Source organism: Panthera pardus, unplaced genomic scaffold (assembly GCF_024362965.1).
Source record: "Panthera pardus isolate Hobbes unplaced genomic scaffold, ASM2436296v1 HiC_scaffold_16, whole genome shotgun sequence".
Lineage (NCBI taxonomy): Eukaryota > Metazoa > Chordata > Mammalia > Carnivora > Felidae > Panthera > Panthera pardus.
In genome coordinates, this window is record NW_026526721.1 from 58,647,699 (window position 1) to 58,661,393 (window position 13,695).

General features: G+C 41.3%; 1 long non-coding RNA gene across 1 annotated transcript; it reads right to left on the reverse strand.

Moving 5' to 3' along the window:
* Positions 1-296: 296 nt before the first annotated feature.
* LOC109266390 (uncharacterized) lies at positions 297-9,039 on the reverse strand. Its single transcript, XR_002079697.2, has 3 exons — positions 8,883-9,039; positions 686-828; positions 297-608 (listed from the first exon to the last, which is right to left on the reverse strand). It is a non-coding gene; the product is annotated as an uncharacterized LOC109266390 (long non-coding RNA).
* Between the last annotated feature and the right edge of the window lie 4,656 nt (positions 9,040-13,695).

A 13,695-nucleotide genomic window follows, 5' to 3' on the forward strand; every position in this document is an offset into this window, starting at 1 on the left:
AGAGCATTGCTGTCCTTAAGGACTTCAGTCTAACTGAGGCAGACAAAAGGTACATAAGGAAAAACTAATACACAATAAAGTAGGGCTTGCTATGGATTAAGTGCGTGGTACACATAATGGTTTCATTGGTTTCATAAAACAGAGGAGATTTTTTGAGATTAAAAGGAACAGGAAGAGTTCAGATTATCACAGAGAGGAATGGGCCAGGAGGGGCTCACCGAAAGAAAATGTGAAGTCTAGGATTAAAGAGTAACTATAGCTAACATTCACAGATTGCCAGGTACCATTCTCAGCACTTTATACATATAAAATGATTTTATTCCTTACAATATCCTTCTGAGATACATACACGTATGTCAACCCAAATTCTAATAACAAAACAATCATGAGTGTTCTTCATGTTCTTTATGTTTGGCCTCTTAATTTATCCCTCTCTCTGACACCGTGTTTCTTGCTCCTTCTTCCCTCTGCCACAGGTCAGAGACAGAGGGCGATGCCAAGGACCATCCCGAACGGGGTCATTCTGGGTCATTCCGTGCTGTCCTGCTGAGGTGAGAACGCTGGGCCAGTTACTTCCTCCCCAGTGTGGCCACAGCACCCTGTTTCTCCTAAAAAGGAAAGGAGAAAAGAGGGGTGAGCAGAATGGGGAAGTTGGTTTTGTTTCAGGTGGAAGATAAACACTAACCAATGAGTGAGCCTCAGTTAAACGGACAATATTCTGGAACAAATCCACAGGACTCTTTTCCACCCCAAAACTTGTTAGCAAAACAATGATCTCACTCCAAGGGGCAGAGAGCAGTTAGATGAGGACTCCAGCAGACAAGCTTCCTGAAAAGAAAAAAAATAATTAGTCAACATCTGAGATCCCGAAATCTGCCTTCTTCCCCTAAAAGAATCTCTTGGGGGAAAGGCCAGGGACTAGGTCTCCACTCCAACTCCAGCTCTCTTTCAAAGGACATCAGACAAAATCTTCACACATGTATTGAGATTTTTTTTCCTTCTATTTTTGTTCCTCTTTCCCACCCTGAGCTCTTAGTATTTTGAAAAGTTTTCAATCCTATGGCACTCATTGGCACCCTTCTGACAGCTCGTATGTGTCCGAGTGCACTTTAGTGCACTTGGCTCTCCCAGAGGTCAGCCTCGCTTCTTTCAGATAATGTGCAGAGGGACTCATGCCAGGAGTGGGAGAAAACTTCTCTTTTTCTCTTATAGTTCAGACAAGGCTTCCTTCCATAGCCCCACACTGCCAGAGAGCCCAGAAGAGGCATCATCAAGGGCAGGATTGCTACAAGCAATCTTCAAACTGCCTAGAAGAGACCCTTTTCTGTAGCCTCCCCTCCCTTGCCTGGGACAAAAGCAGGGATATGGACAGTGCCCCTCTCCCATCCTCTACTGTCTCTGAATAGGTCATGTTTATTTAAGGCACTCACACTGAGGTCTCCATTTAAAATGGTTCAGAGTTCTTTGGAAATAAGAAAAGAAAACCAAACAATTGTTCAGATTTCTCTGGAAATAAAGGCAATACCAAGTCCTTATTGCTCAACATAAATATTGTTGACGAATGAATGAAAGTCTTCGCTGCTGGCATGCCACATAGAAATGGAAACTGATTCTCCAGAGAAGAGAAAGGGTCAACAGGAACTAACCTTAACCCTAACCCTGATCCCAGAGACTAGAGAGGAAGGAGAAGGATGGAGGGGGGATAGGGTAGCTGGGCATGTGGCATAATTTGCCACTTGGAGATTCTGGGGAGCTTTGTGATGCAAGGCCCGGACATGGGCACATGGAGTGAGGGCCCTCTGCTTCCTGGGTGGCTACAGGGTCAGACAAGACAGTTCAGCCTGGATTAGCAGAAGAAGCAGAGTGGAAGTTACAGCAAAAACTTTTCAATAGCCAGGGGTAGTGACAAGCTGGCCTTGGATGCTCAGACAGAATATCTAGAATGATAGTTTAGTAAATCCTAAACCAGACAGTGCTGATCCATATCTAGTTTATAACTTTAGGTGTCCTCATGATTTTCTAGAAAAAAATTATCACATGTTTTAATTGCCTTTTTGAGTTCTCAGTCTTTCTCCAATGCTCCTTGTTAAATTTTTATTTCAATCTCTTCTCCTTTAGCCATCTTGCAATTGAATCCTCATTTTGAGATAATTGTCTTTTTCTTCCATTTCTTTCCTAAATTCAATCAATACTCATTTCATTTCCTCTGAACTGGCTCCCCCCTCCCCCTTCTATTTTTGGTCCATTTTTTGTTAAAATTTGATTCCTCTCAAATACTGGTAAGTAAGGCTTGAAGCTGGTGAAGGGGCAAATCCCATGGGTACCTGTGGAAGCAGGGCCATGCAGAGAAAGCAGCATTAGCAAAGGCACTCAGGCAGGTACAAACGGGGCTCATCTGAGGAAAATCGAGGAAGCCAGCACGGCTAGAGCAGAGGAGCAACAGTTCTCACTATGTGTCAGGCTGTTGTGAGGGCTTTTTAAATATTAACTTATTTTGTCCTCACAACACTCCTGTGAGCAAGCTGTGATCATTAGCTTCACTTACAGATGAGGAACTGAGACACAGACCAGTTACATTATTTGCCCAAAGACACACAGAAAATAGAGTCAGGACTTGAATCTGTGTACTCTGTGGGGAGAGGAGGAGGAGGAGAAAGAGGAAGAGGAGAGAACAAAGGAAATGGGGTGCCACACCCTGCAGGGTCTTGCAGAGCATTTCGGGGGTTCTGGTTTTTACTCTGAGTGAGATGGGACATCATGGGCAGATTTGATCAATGGAGTGACATGATTTGATTCACACTGTAAAAGGATCCCTCTGGCTGCTGGGTTTAAAACAGGCTGTAAGCAGGGAGACCTGCTAGGAAGCTGTTAAAGTGATATGGTGAGGTTGCCCAGATGAGCTGATGTTCATGAATTCAGATTTTTTTTTAATGTTTGTTTATTTATTTTGAGACAGAGAGAGTGCGCGAGCAGGGAAGGGGCATAGAGAGAGAGGGATAGAGCGAGAATCCCAAGAAGGCTCTGCACTGTCAGCATGGAGCCTGACATGGGACTTGAACTCACGACCCATGAAATCATAACCTGAGCCGAAATCAAGAGTCAGTTGCTCAACTATCTGAGCCACCCGGGTGCTCCAAATTCTGACTTTTCATATAAAATAGCCCCCACCCCGTTATAGCACATTGGCAACTAGTTCAGGCCTTTGTAAAACATTGTGATCGCTAATCAAAAGACATGTGTACAGGTCCGTCTGCCCTGCACACACATCTCTGCTCTTACAGGACAGAACCTTGCAGCCTGTGCCTCTCTCCTTCTTCCCCAAGCCCTAACTGTTCCTCTCCATTTGAAAATGGATGTGCCCTGAATGAATCAGCTTAGTCATCGCTGGAGTGAGGGGGCGACACAGCAAAGAAGAGGCATAGCATGACTGTCCCATCGGGGATTTCACTTCCTTTCACAGTGTTTATTCTGCTCCCACACCTCACTCTGCACACACTGTTGGAGAGAGGCCCTATCTGCTTTCTCTTCCTCCCTCTCCACCCCTTACTCTCCCACATGCAATCACAGAGGGGGGGGGGGTGGCAGGGCAGTCCAAATTGGTGGAGTGGCTGAGATCCTCCTCATTCTGTTTTTCCCACCCTTGGAGACCTGAGATTCGGAGTTATAAATGCCTCCTCTTTCAATGCTGCCTTCACATTGCAGACTGTTTTGTAAGCCCAAGAAGGGCAGCCATCCAAAGCTTATGGAGAGGGGAGGACTATCCAAGCCTTTTTATCTCCTCTTTAACAGAACCATACAAACTGAAGCCCACTAGCCACCAGGAGATATTCAGTATCAGTCTGAGAAAATCTCAGCGAGATTCCTGAGGGTTGCATTGAGCTTGGGCCTTTGCTGCAGTACCCAAGAGCTGAGGTTTTATCTGGGAGAAGGTCCTTGCCTGTGCTCCATGCATTTCTTTTAGATATGGTCACAGCAGCAGCACATAGTCACGTCAGCCTCGGGAAGTTGGCCAAGAGTTCCTATCAGGATACAGGTACAACGCTATCTTCTTAGCAGCTGACATGAGAACGACTTTGGTAGGCTTGGGAGGAGGGTAAGAGCCATGGATTAAGTTTTAAGTGGAGAAGTAAAATAAACGGAAAGCTGGGACCAAGCGTTGCAGAACAGAGATGAGGAAGGACAGGAGACTGGCTAGGGAAGGAAGGAGAGGCTTAGAAGTTGGGTAGTTGGGGGATGTGAGGAACTGAAGAAATGCTATGTGTCGGGAGGTGTCACTCTTTCCCACGAATCCCCAGATCTTCCTGAAAACAAAACAAAACAAAATTCTGGATTTTCTCAGTGTGATTGAATTTCTTGTGAAAGCTGGTGAGGGACTTTGATTATCAAGGTTGGCCTGGGACAGAAACAGTCAACCTGCACAAATGAGGAGGAGTCAAGGTCTTGGCTAAACCCTTTGGTGGTATATCATGCACAGAGCCAGGTGGACCCTCTCAGGACAGGCACACAGCCAGATCTGGATGTCTTGGGCCCCTCTTTCCGGACCTCATGCAGCCCTTCCCCTTGGGTCCCTGGAGGTCTCCCCTCTTGTCCTAATAGTTCTACTTCTAGCTAGTTAGCTCAGTTCACAACCATTTGAGAATTTTGTCTGAGAGGTCACACAGTGCAGTGGTCAAGAGTAAACATACTAGGACCAGATAGTCTGAATTTAAATCCTGGCTTGGCTAGTTTTGGCAGTGAGCCTTTGATTAAGGCTAACACTACCTCAGTTTTCCCAACTATAGAATGTTATCATGTGTTCTATAGCTTACAGGAATGTTGTGAGTATTAAACAAGTGAATATATGTGAAGTACTTAAAATTATACCTACTTTGTGGGAAGCTTTCACTAAGTATACTTGTTTATTACTACTTAATACTGGGAGGAATAAGGACGTTTAGCCATAATACAAAAACTTTCATGTTTTTGATCACTGAATTTCTTTTTAAAATTTCAATCTATAGTCATAATTCTCTTTTATTTAAAAAAAATCTGTTTCTGAGGTATAATGGACATATAATAAACTACACATATTTAAAATAGGCAATTTGATAAATTTTGAGAATATATATAATATACACCCCTAAGACAACCAGCAAAATTAAGAAAGTGAACATATACATCACCCCAAAAAGTTTCCTTGTGGTCCTTGGTAGTCTCTCCTTCCCAGTCCTTCACACTCCCTTCCACTTCCTGTTACCAGCAAACTACTGATTTCCTTTCTGCACTACAGTTTAGTTTGCATTTTCTAGAATTTTATATAAATAGAATCATACACTAGGAGCTCTTTTTTGTGTCTTCTTTCACTCAGAATGATTATTTTGATGTCTATCCATGTTGCTGCTTGTATCAGTAGTTCATTCCTTTGTATTACGGAGTAAGTAGCATTCCATTGTGTGGAGGTACCGTGATTTCTCTATTCCCCTGTGGATAGACATTTGGATTGTTTCTACGTTTGGGCTACTACAAGTATACCTACTCGAGTATGTGGGTACAAATCTATGTGCGGACATAGGTTTTTGTTTCTCTAATGTAAATACCTAAGAGACAAATGGCTAGATCATAAAGTACAGATATGTTTAACTTTTTAAGAAACTGCCAAACTCTTCCAAAGAGCTGTGTCACTTTTACATTCTATACCTTCATCAATACTTGATATAGTCAGTCTTTTTAACTTTAGCCACTCTATTAGGTATGTAGTATTATCTCATTATGATTTTATTTACATTCTCCTAATGAGTAAAAATGTCAACTTAATCTTGCCAGTTACTTACTTGTCACCTATATTCTTTGGTGAAGTGAAGGGTTTATTCAAGTATTTTTCCCACTTTTTATTTTTATGTTATTTTATTTTATTTAAATTTTTCATGTTTATTTTAGAGAGAGAGGGATCACAAATGGGGTACAGAGGCAGAGGGAAAAAAAAATCTAAAGCAGGCTCCATGCTCAGTGCAGAGCCTGACATGGGGCTCAATCCCAAGACACTGGGATCATGACCTGAGCTGAAATCAAGAGTCAGAGGCTCAACTGACTGAGCCACCCAGGCACCCTACCCAAAAATTGGGTAGTCGGCTTTCATATGCTTAGCTTGATAATTCTTTATGTATTCCAAATGCAAGTTTGTTGTTATTGTTGTTTTTTTCAGATATGTGCTTTGCAAATATTTTATCCAAATGTGCGGCTTGAACTTTCATTCTCTGAGCAGTGTTTTACAAAGAACAAAACGCTTAATTTTTATTAACGCCAATTTTTGTTTTTTTAATCCTCCATGGGTTATGGTTTTGGTGTTGGATAAAAGAAAATTTTACCTAATCTAAGGTAGCAAAGATTTTCTTCTTGTTTTATTGAGAAGTTCTATAGCCTTGGTTTTACATTTGGGTCTATGATCCATCTTCAGTTAATTTTTTATATGGTACGAGATATGAATCAAACTTCATTTTCTGTTTGTTTTGCATAAAAGTATCCAATTGTTACGGCATGGTTTGTTTTTCTTTTTTTAATTTGTTAATATGGTTAATACATTAATTTTTAAATATTAAGCCACCACTACATTCATGGGATAAACACAACCTGGTTATAATATATTATATTATTTCTTTTTCTATTATTTCTTTTATTATTTCTATTATTGTTGGATTTGTATTGCTAAAATTTTGTTTAGAATTTTTGCATCTATATTCATGAGGGATATTGTTCTGTGGTTTTCTTTTTTATGTAATGTCTTTGTCTGGTTTTTGAATCAGGATAATAGAAGTCCTTCCTCTTCTATTTTTTGAAAGAGTTTGAGAAGGATTGGTGTTAATTTTTCTTGGAATATTTGGTAGGCTTCACCTGTGAAGCCATCTGATCCTGAGCTTTTCTTTACTGGAAAGCTTTTAATTACTGACTCAATCTCTTTACTTGTTATAGATTTATTCAGACTTTGTTTCTTCTTGAGTCAGATTTGCTAGTTTTTGATCCTTTGGTTAATTAGGAGTATGTTTTTTAATTTTCACGTATTTATGAATTTCCAGAATTTCTTACTGTTATTGATTTCTAATTTTATTCCACTGTAGTCAGAGACTATATTTTTCATGACATAAATTATTAAAAATTTTTTTGATCTGGGTGTATTAGTGGGTGTACCCACTAAGGCAGGTCTAAATTAAAGTTACTGCAATAACCCTATGGACTTTGTCAAGTTTTGCTCTTGGCTGTTTGGAATTTCTTTCGAAGCAAAGTCAGCTTTTGCAGCCAGCATGTAGCCTATGAGGGCTGGGCTCAGCTTTCCTATCTGGGTTTCCTCTTGGCTTAGACCACAAATCATTTGGCTGGGATAAAGTTAGGAATGTCCTTTTTTCTCTGGTTGGTGGAGCTAAAAGGCATCCCAATTCCAGACATATTGAGCACTAGGTGGATATGAATGCCATAGTTAAACTTACCAGGTTACTTTGTAAGAGTGTTTTACAAAATTTAAATGTGTGTCAAGATAGATATGGTTGTATTTCTGATGTTGAATTTTTTTTTCATTACAGGTTTTGTTTCTATACCTGGCAGCCAGCCAACATCCTCTTCACTGACTGTGTTGAAATTAGAACAATAAAACATTCCTTTCCCTTAGAAGTATCAATGAGATTTCCCTTCATAACAAGGCTGTATTTCCTGGACTTTGCCAACTCATTGGCATGTTTGGGGGTGTTTTTTTTCCTTATTCTTTGATGACCTTAGATGTAGGAGTTCATAGAATAGTGCACTCAAATATGCTGAGGCAAGTACAATTCAGAGTCTACTTTGGGGTTTTTTATCTGGGGAAATAATCTAAGCCAATGAAGTTGAGATCAAATTGAGTTTGGCAAATAGAAGGGAAGTAAACTAGGTAAGGAGAACACATTGGTACCTAGAATAGTCTGCAGGTTCCTCCTTTGGCATGCCACATGATCATAGTCAGGTTAAAGGAACTCTTAGAGGCTCTGTTTTCACTACTTGGAAACAGGAAAATTCAACCCAGCTTCTAAGGGTCGTATAACATTTGCCACAGATAAAAAGACCCTATTCTTTTTTCACTGTGTTTCCTTAGCAGCTGTCACCCAGCAAATGGGAATACCATAGTTATGATTATGTTTGACCCATAGTACTTCCCTGAATTCATGAACCAAGAACATAAATTAAATATTTCCTGAAAAGTTAACTTTCTATTAAATATAAAGTTAAGGAATTAATACCTAGTTACACACTGCATCAGAAAGGTTTGTATAAAGTAGAAACACAAATGACTACTACATGTAGACTGTTGCTTACCAGTAAATTCAACTGTTGCAATAAGCATTTAACTCAATCCAACTCTAGTTCAAACTCTGAGGCCTAAAAATCAATCTCACCCTATTTCCTTCCTAGATTCAGAAACTGATATCCTAGATTCAGTTATATAAATACAAGTAAACAAATGTGCACACACATGCACACATGGTGGCTGTGTCCTATGGTAAGAACAAGAAAATTACAGAATACATGCAATTATAGATGCCATTTCTATCCTTTAACTGCTTCTGAGTAAAAACTAGCTGCCCTTAACCAAAATGATAAGGAAAAGAGTAAAAATCTGTTGTGCCTGTGAACAAGACTGTGAAGGTTTTATTGTAAGCCTTTACCCCATCTCTTGCCCTTGAGGAAGATATAGTGTAGGTATCTCAACGGCAAAAAGCATTAGGTAAAAAATGACCTGACGTAAAGAACTGAAAACCATGAGCAGGCAGAAAACATCTGGAGGTAGTCACTCTACAATGAATAGACCATATACAACCGTGTCTCACCCTTGTACTTCTAAAGTCATCAGTATGGCTCCTGGTATTCATAACAGAGAAACTTACCACAGGGTCTGGAGAAGGGATAAAGCCAGGGTCAAATAGCTGCTGTTCTCCTCTGTCTCTGCCCCAACACCAATTTTGGTTGGAGGAAGCTGAGCTCCAACCACCACGAGAGCTCTCAGGCATCTCCCATCATCTCACTCACTACACTTGAAAAGTCCCTTAACTGATTTGGTCTCAGCCCTTTCATTCACAAAACAAGATGATTGGCCCAGGGCGTCCTAATGTTGGTTCAAGCTCTTAGACCCAAAGATCTTAGAACTAGAGACAATCACCATGAATCAATGATGCAAAATGTTAAATAATGAATACAAAACAAAAACTATTAAAATAGTAAGAAAAAGAGTCATAAAGTGAAACAGAAAATAAACAAGTTAATGACAAGGATTTGTTTTGCAACCTGGATGAGCTCAGCTAGCTAGTATCTCTTCCTGTTATAGTCTATTCTCTTCACTCTGCAGCACTATCATCTAGTTGAGTTGCTCAACTCCGTTATTAGTCCATAATCTCAGATCGAAAATTTGCCTGAAGTTTATTATTCTATTCTTTTTTTAAAGTTCACTTATTTATTTTGAAACAGAGAGAGAGAGAGAGAGAGAGAGAACTTGAGTGGGGGAGGGGCAGAGAAAGAGGGAGAAAGAGAATCCCAAGCAGGCTCCAACCTGTCAGTGCAGAGTCTGACTCGAGGCTCAATCTCACAAACTGTGAGATCATGACAGCTGAAACCAAGAGTCAGACGCTTACCCAACTCAGCCACCCAGGTACCCCTATTATTCTACTCTTACGGATCCATAAGATTTTTACGCTTAACTTTAATCAGACAAAAGAGCATCTGATTTTTCATACAATGTCGCCTTTGCATAGAAATTTGGCAATCACGAGCTGAGTTGTGGAAAATGACATACTGCCTCACCAGAGTCTATGTGTGGGTTCCCCTTACAGATCTAAAAAGAAAGTGACTTGTTCCAACCCATCTAGAAACCCCCGCTGAGGGCTCCACTCTGATGGAGTGGCTTTCTTATGACTGGACCTATGCCACACTCTTCAGCATCATTTCATATATAATCAGCCCATAGACACCAGCAGGCATATGGAGCAGACTGTCAGGTGAGGAGACCATGGTAAGAATAAAGGGAAGGAGAAGTGGATTCCAGAGCCACAGATTTTTAGTGCTGGTTGGAACACTGGATTCATTTTTGTCACTGAGACATGAAGTGTGGTCACCTAAACCATTGGGCAAAAATGACTGATCCTTCTTTATCTGCCTTTAAATTCTCTCTTTTTTCTGATGAAAGTGAAGTATCTTAAGCCTCGAAGCTAGACTGTTTGAATTCAACTCCTGACTCTGCCTTTACTCACTGTGAAAACTTAGGTGAGTTACTGATTCTCTCTGTGCCTTAGTTGCCTCATTTTTAAAATAGGAGTAAATAGGGGCGCCTGGGTGGCACAGTCGGTTGAGCGTCCGACTTTGGCTCAGGTCATGATCTCGCGGTCTGTGGGTTCGAGCCCCGCGTCGGGCTCTGTGCTGGCGGCTTGGAGCCTGGAGCCTGCTTTGGATTCTGTGTCTCCCTCTCTCTCTGACCCTCCCCTGTTCATGCTCTGTCTCTCTCTGTCTCAAAAATAAATAAACATTAAAAAAAAATAGGAGTAAATATAGGACCTACTTAACAGAGTTGCTATGAGAATTCGAGGATTTAATATATAATTTTTTAAAAGCACTTAGACTAGTCCCTGGCCCCAAATAAGCACTATGTAAATATCAGTTGTTATTATACCAAACTTTGAAAGAGCAAATTCACTGGTAAGATATAAAATTCCTTGGATAGATTATTTAAAAGATTGTCAGACTTAGAATGTATTTCCTTGGAGAATTTTTAATCCTTTTACCCCCTGGACTTCATCTGATGTAGCTACCTGCTTCTTTATGGATGGAAAAAAAAAAAAGAGATGAAAAAAAAGTAGACTCAACACAAATGGCTACTAATCACTAGGTGCCTCTCTTTTTCTACTCTTGGGTTTGCTTAAGAAAGAAAGCAACTGAGAGGTCTGAAATTAACATTTTCCTTCTCTTACAGAGGTTTACTGGTTCCAACAGTGTTAGAACTAGCCCATATTTCCCAGTGAAGATGGGCTTTACCCTGCCAACCAGACAGAGTTGTGTCTGTCTAGGGATTGATCGCAACTGTGTCACTGCTGAGCCACAAACCCAAACAAAACTTCTAGGGCTTTGGAGTGTAGACAATAGCTGAATTACAAGGGCACTGTCCCAGAAGAGATCATGTTCATTTTTGCAGACCTGGACAATATAATGGCTGTGTCTCTGAAACCAGTCATTCAGGTCTTTGCTTTACTGTGATGTGTCTTTCCCTTGACAGTAGAGAATTCCCCGACATGGGGAAGGTAGGTTCCCTGTCATAGTGCCTAGTACAGTGTGGATAACTATAATCACAGTCCTCTAAAACCCCTGTGTGACATCAGTGGGAACTGACTCCACCTTGCTAGGAAAAACATGCCAGACCAGGGATGGTGATGTTGTTTTGTTGGCAATTCCACCAAACAAGCAAACTCAGATGGGTGGAGAGTTTCTCAGAAATGCTGAGTAATTGCCAGGGGATATGCTATGATCTGAGATAGATGCCTCGCCAAACATAAGGTCTCAGAGGAGTCTGGTTGGCTTCAAGTGAAACACCCATCTAACAGTCTTAGGGACATCCCTGGGATTCGAATGGTGCTGCCATCAAAGCATCCTAAACACTCTTCAAATTCACCTTCTCTTAGGATGCTTATTATCTCCAGGTTGGGGGTTGGGGGTGGGGGGAAGACATAAAATAATTCTCATTACGATGTCCAGCACTGAACGTGAACCTTCATCATACCCCAGAGTTATGCAGTCTTTGGAAGGGAACTAAAAAGAAGGTAATTAGTCATCTCCCACAGTAAATCCCCAAACCAGTTAAAGTTATGTACAATCGATCACATATCATCACCTATGTCACCACCTTCTCCTCACTCACAGGGTTAACCCTGCAGGACTTCCTTGAACAAATAGTCTAATTCTACAAACATTTAATTGTGGCAATGTGCAAGGATCTATGATTCCAAGCCAGCAGAGTGCAGCACAGAAATGAAGGGCAGTAGAATAGGAGTTAGAGCTTGGGTAAAATCCTAGCTTCACCCATTACTGGCTTTATGAGCCTAGACAATACACTCAGCATCTGGAGGTTCAGCTTAGAAAACAGAACTGACAAGTTTACTCCTTATCGTGCTTCTGTGGGTATTTTGTAGGACAAAGGTCTCTGCACAGTGCTTGGCATAGATCATGTAACATCAGTAGATGTTACCTGCATGTGGTAACACATGGAGCCCAAGCACATATAAGAACAAGATCCTTAAAGTTTAGCTGGTGACTACCCAATGTATCACAGAAGTCCTAGCTCTTGGCACAGGGTAGATCATAAATATCTGTTGCATGAATAAAGTTAGGAGTGTTTCCTTGCTTCGTCTACTCACCAATCCCTAATCCTCAACTCCTGCTTCTCTTAACACAAGGAGACTTCCAGAGCCAGAGGAAAGAGCATTTATGAGTAGGTGAAGTTGGATGTGGTAACAGGGCTGGTCAAGACTAATGCTAAAAATAAGAGCTCAGCTGGAAAATAGGAGTCAAAGGTAGCCAGACGTCTGGGGAGGTCACAATTGTGAGCAGGATGAGCATTAGACAGGTGAAGGGTCAAGTCCAGGGCAAGTGAATTCTGTGTGCTTCTTCCTCTGAGAGTCAGCTGTGCCAGGAGTTCTAGCACACTGAACCCACCAAAGTTGAAACATAAAGCATTCTCTCAAGTGTTGCCAGGAACTGTCTTGTGACTCATTCCAGGTAGGATGTGAAAGATCATGCTCAACAAGCAGACACTTATGCTTATGTGTTTATTGCCCTCACTCTTTTCCCCTGATTCCCTTCTCCCTCTCTCCTCAGGATTTCCTTCTCCCACAGGCATGATGGGAACAGAGAGGGCTGAGGAGCCCTATTTCCTTGTGCTTTTGGACCTGAGGGGGCAATTTGCTTTATAAGCACCAATAAAACCTTTCTTCTCATTCCAGTGAAAATGTATCACAAATTAAACAGATTAGGTTTTGTTTCAGATAAATAAAATAAATGGTCTGCACCCAGAGTTGTGGGCCGGCAGTATGTTGATCACTTCTCATCTGTTAATCCTGGGTCTAAAGTTTCCTTTATTCTAGTCACCCGTTTGCATCCTGACTTCTATGTACCCGGGATGGCCCATCACAGGGGACATTCCTCACCTTGGGTTTCAAAGCTTCAAGCTTCAAGGAGGAAGTCAGCTTCAAGGAGGAAGCTGGTCCTGCAGGTGGTGGCTGAAGATCGCAAGGCCAACCTGAAACAGACGGTTTTTTGTTTTTGTTTTTAAGAACTGAAATTGCTTGGCAAGTATTGGCAAGAAGCCTCGTACAAAAGGAGAGAAGAATTTGTTCCTAGCAGCTTTCAAACCAACAAAAAGCCGGCATTTGCGTTACAAACACATGTCTCCAAAGCTTTGTAGGCTCCTGCCCTCAGGAGGCAAGCAGTTTGCACTTGGGTAGCATCAACTCAACATGCTTCAAAGGATTCCTTCTTATTCCTCATTCAGTGCAAGTTCTCTGACCCATGGAGGTCTCGGTAAGACATCATCCCTAAGAGCAGAAACCACATAGATGGCAGAAGGAAAATACCTTTGGCTTCCTTTCACACCAAAATTGTTCCATTTGTGTTGTTTCTGCATTAGTGGTTTTTCTGCTTCCGTTTTGTGACTCTCTAATTCTG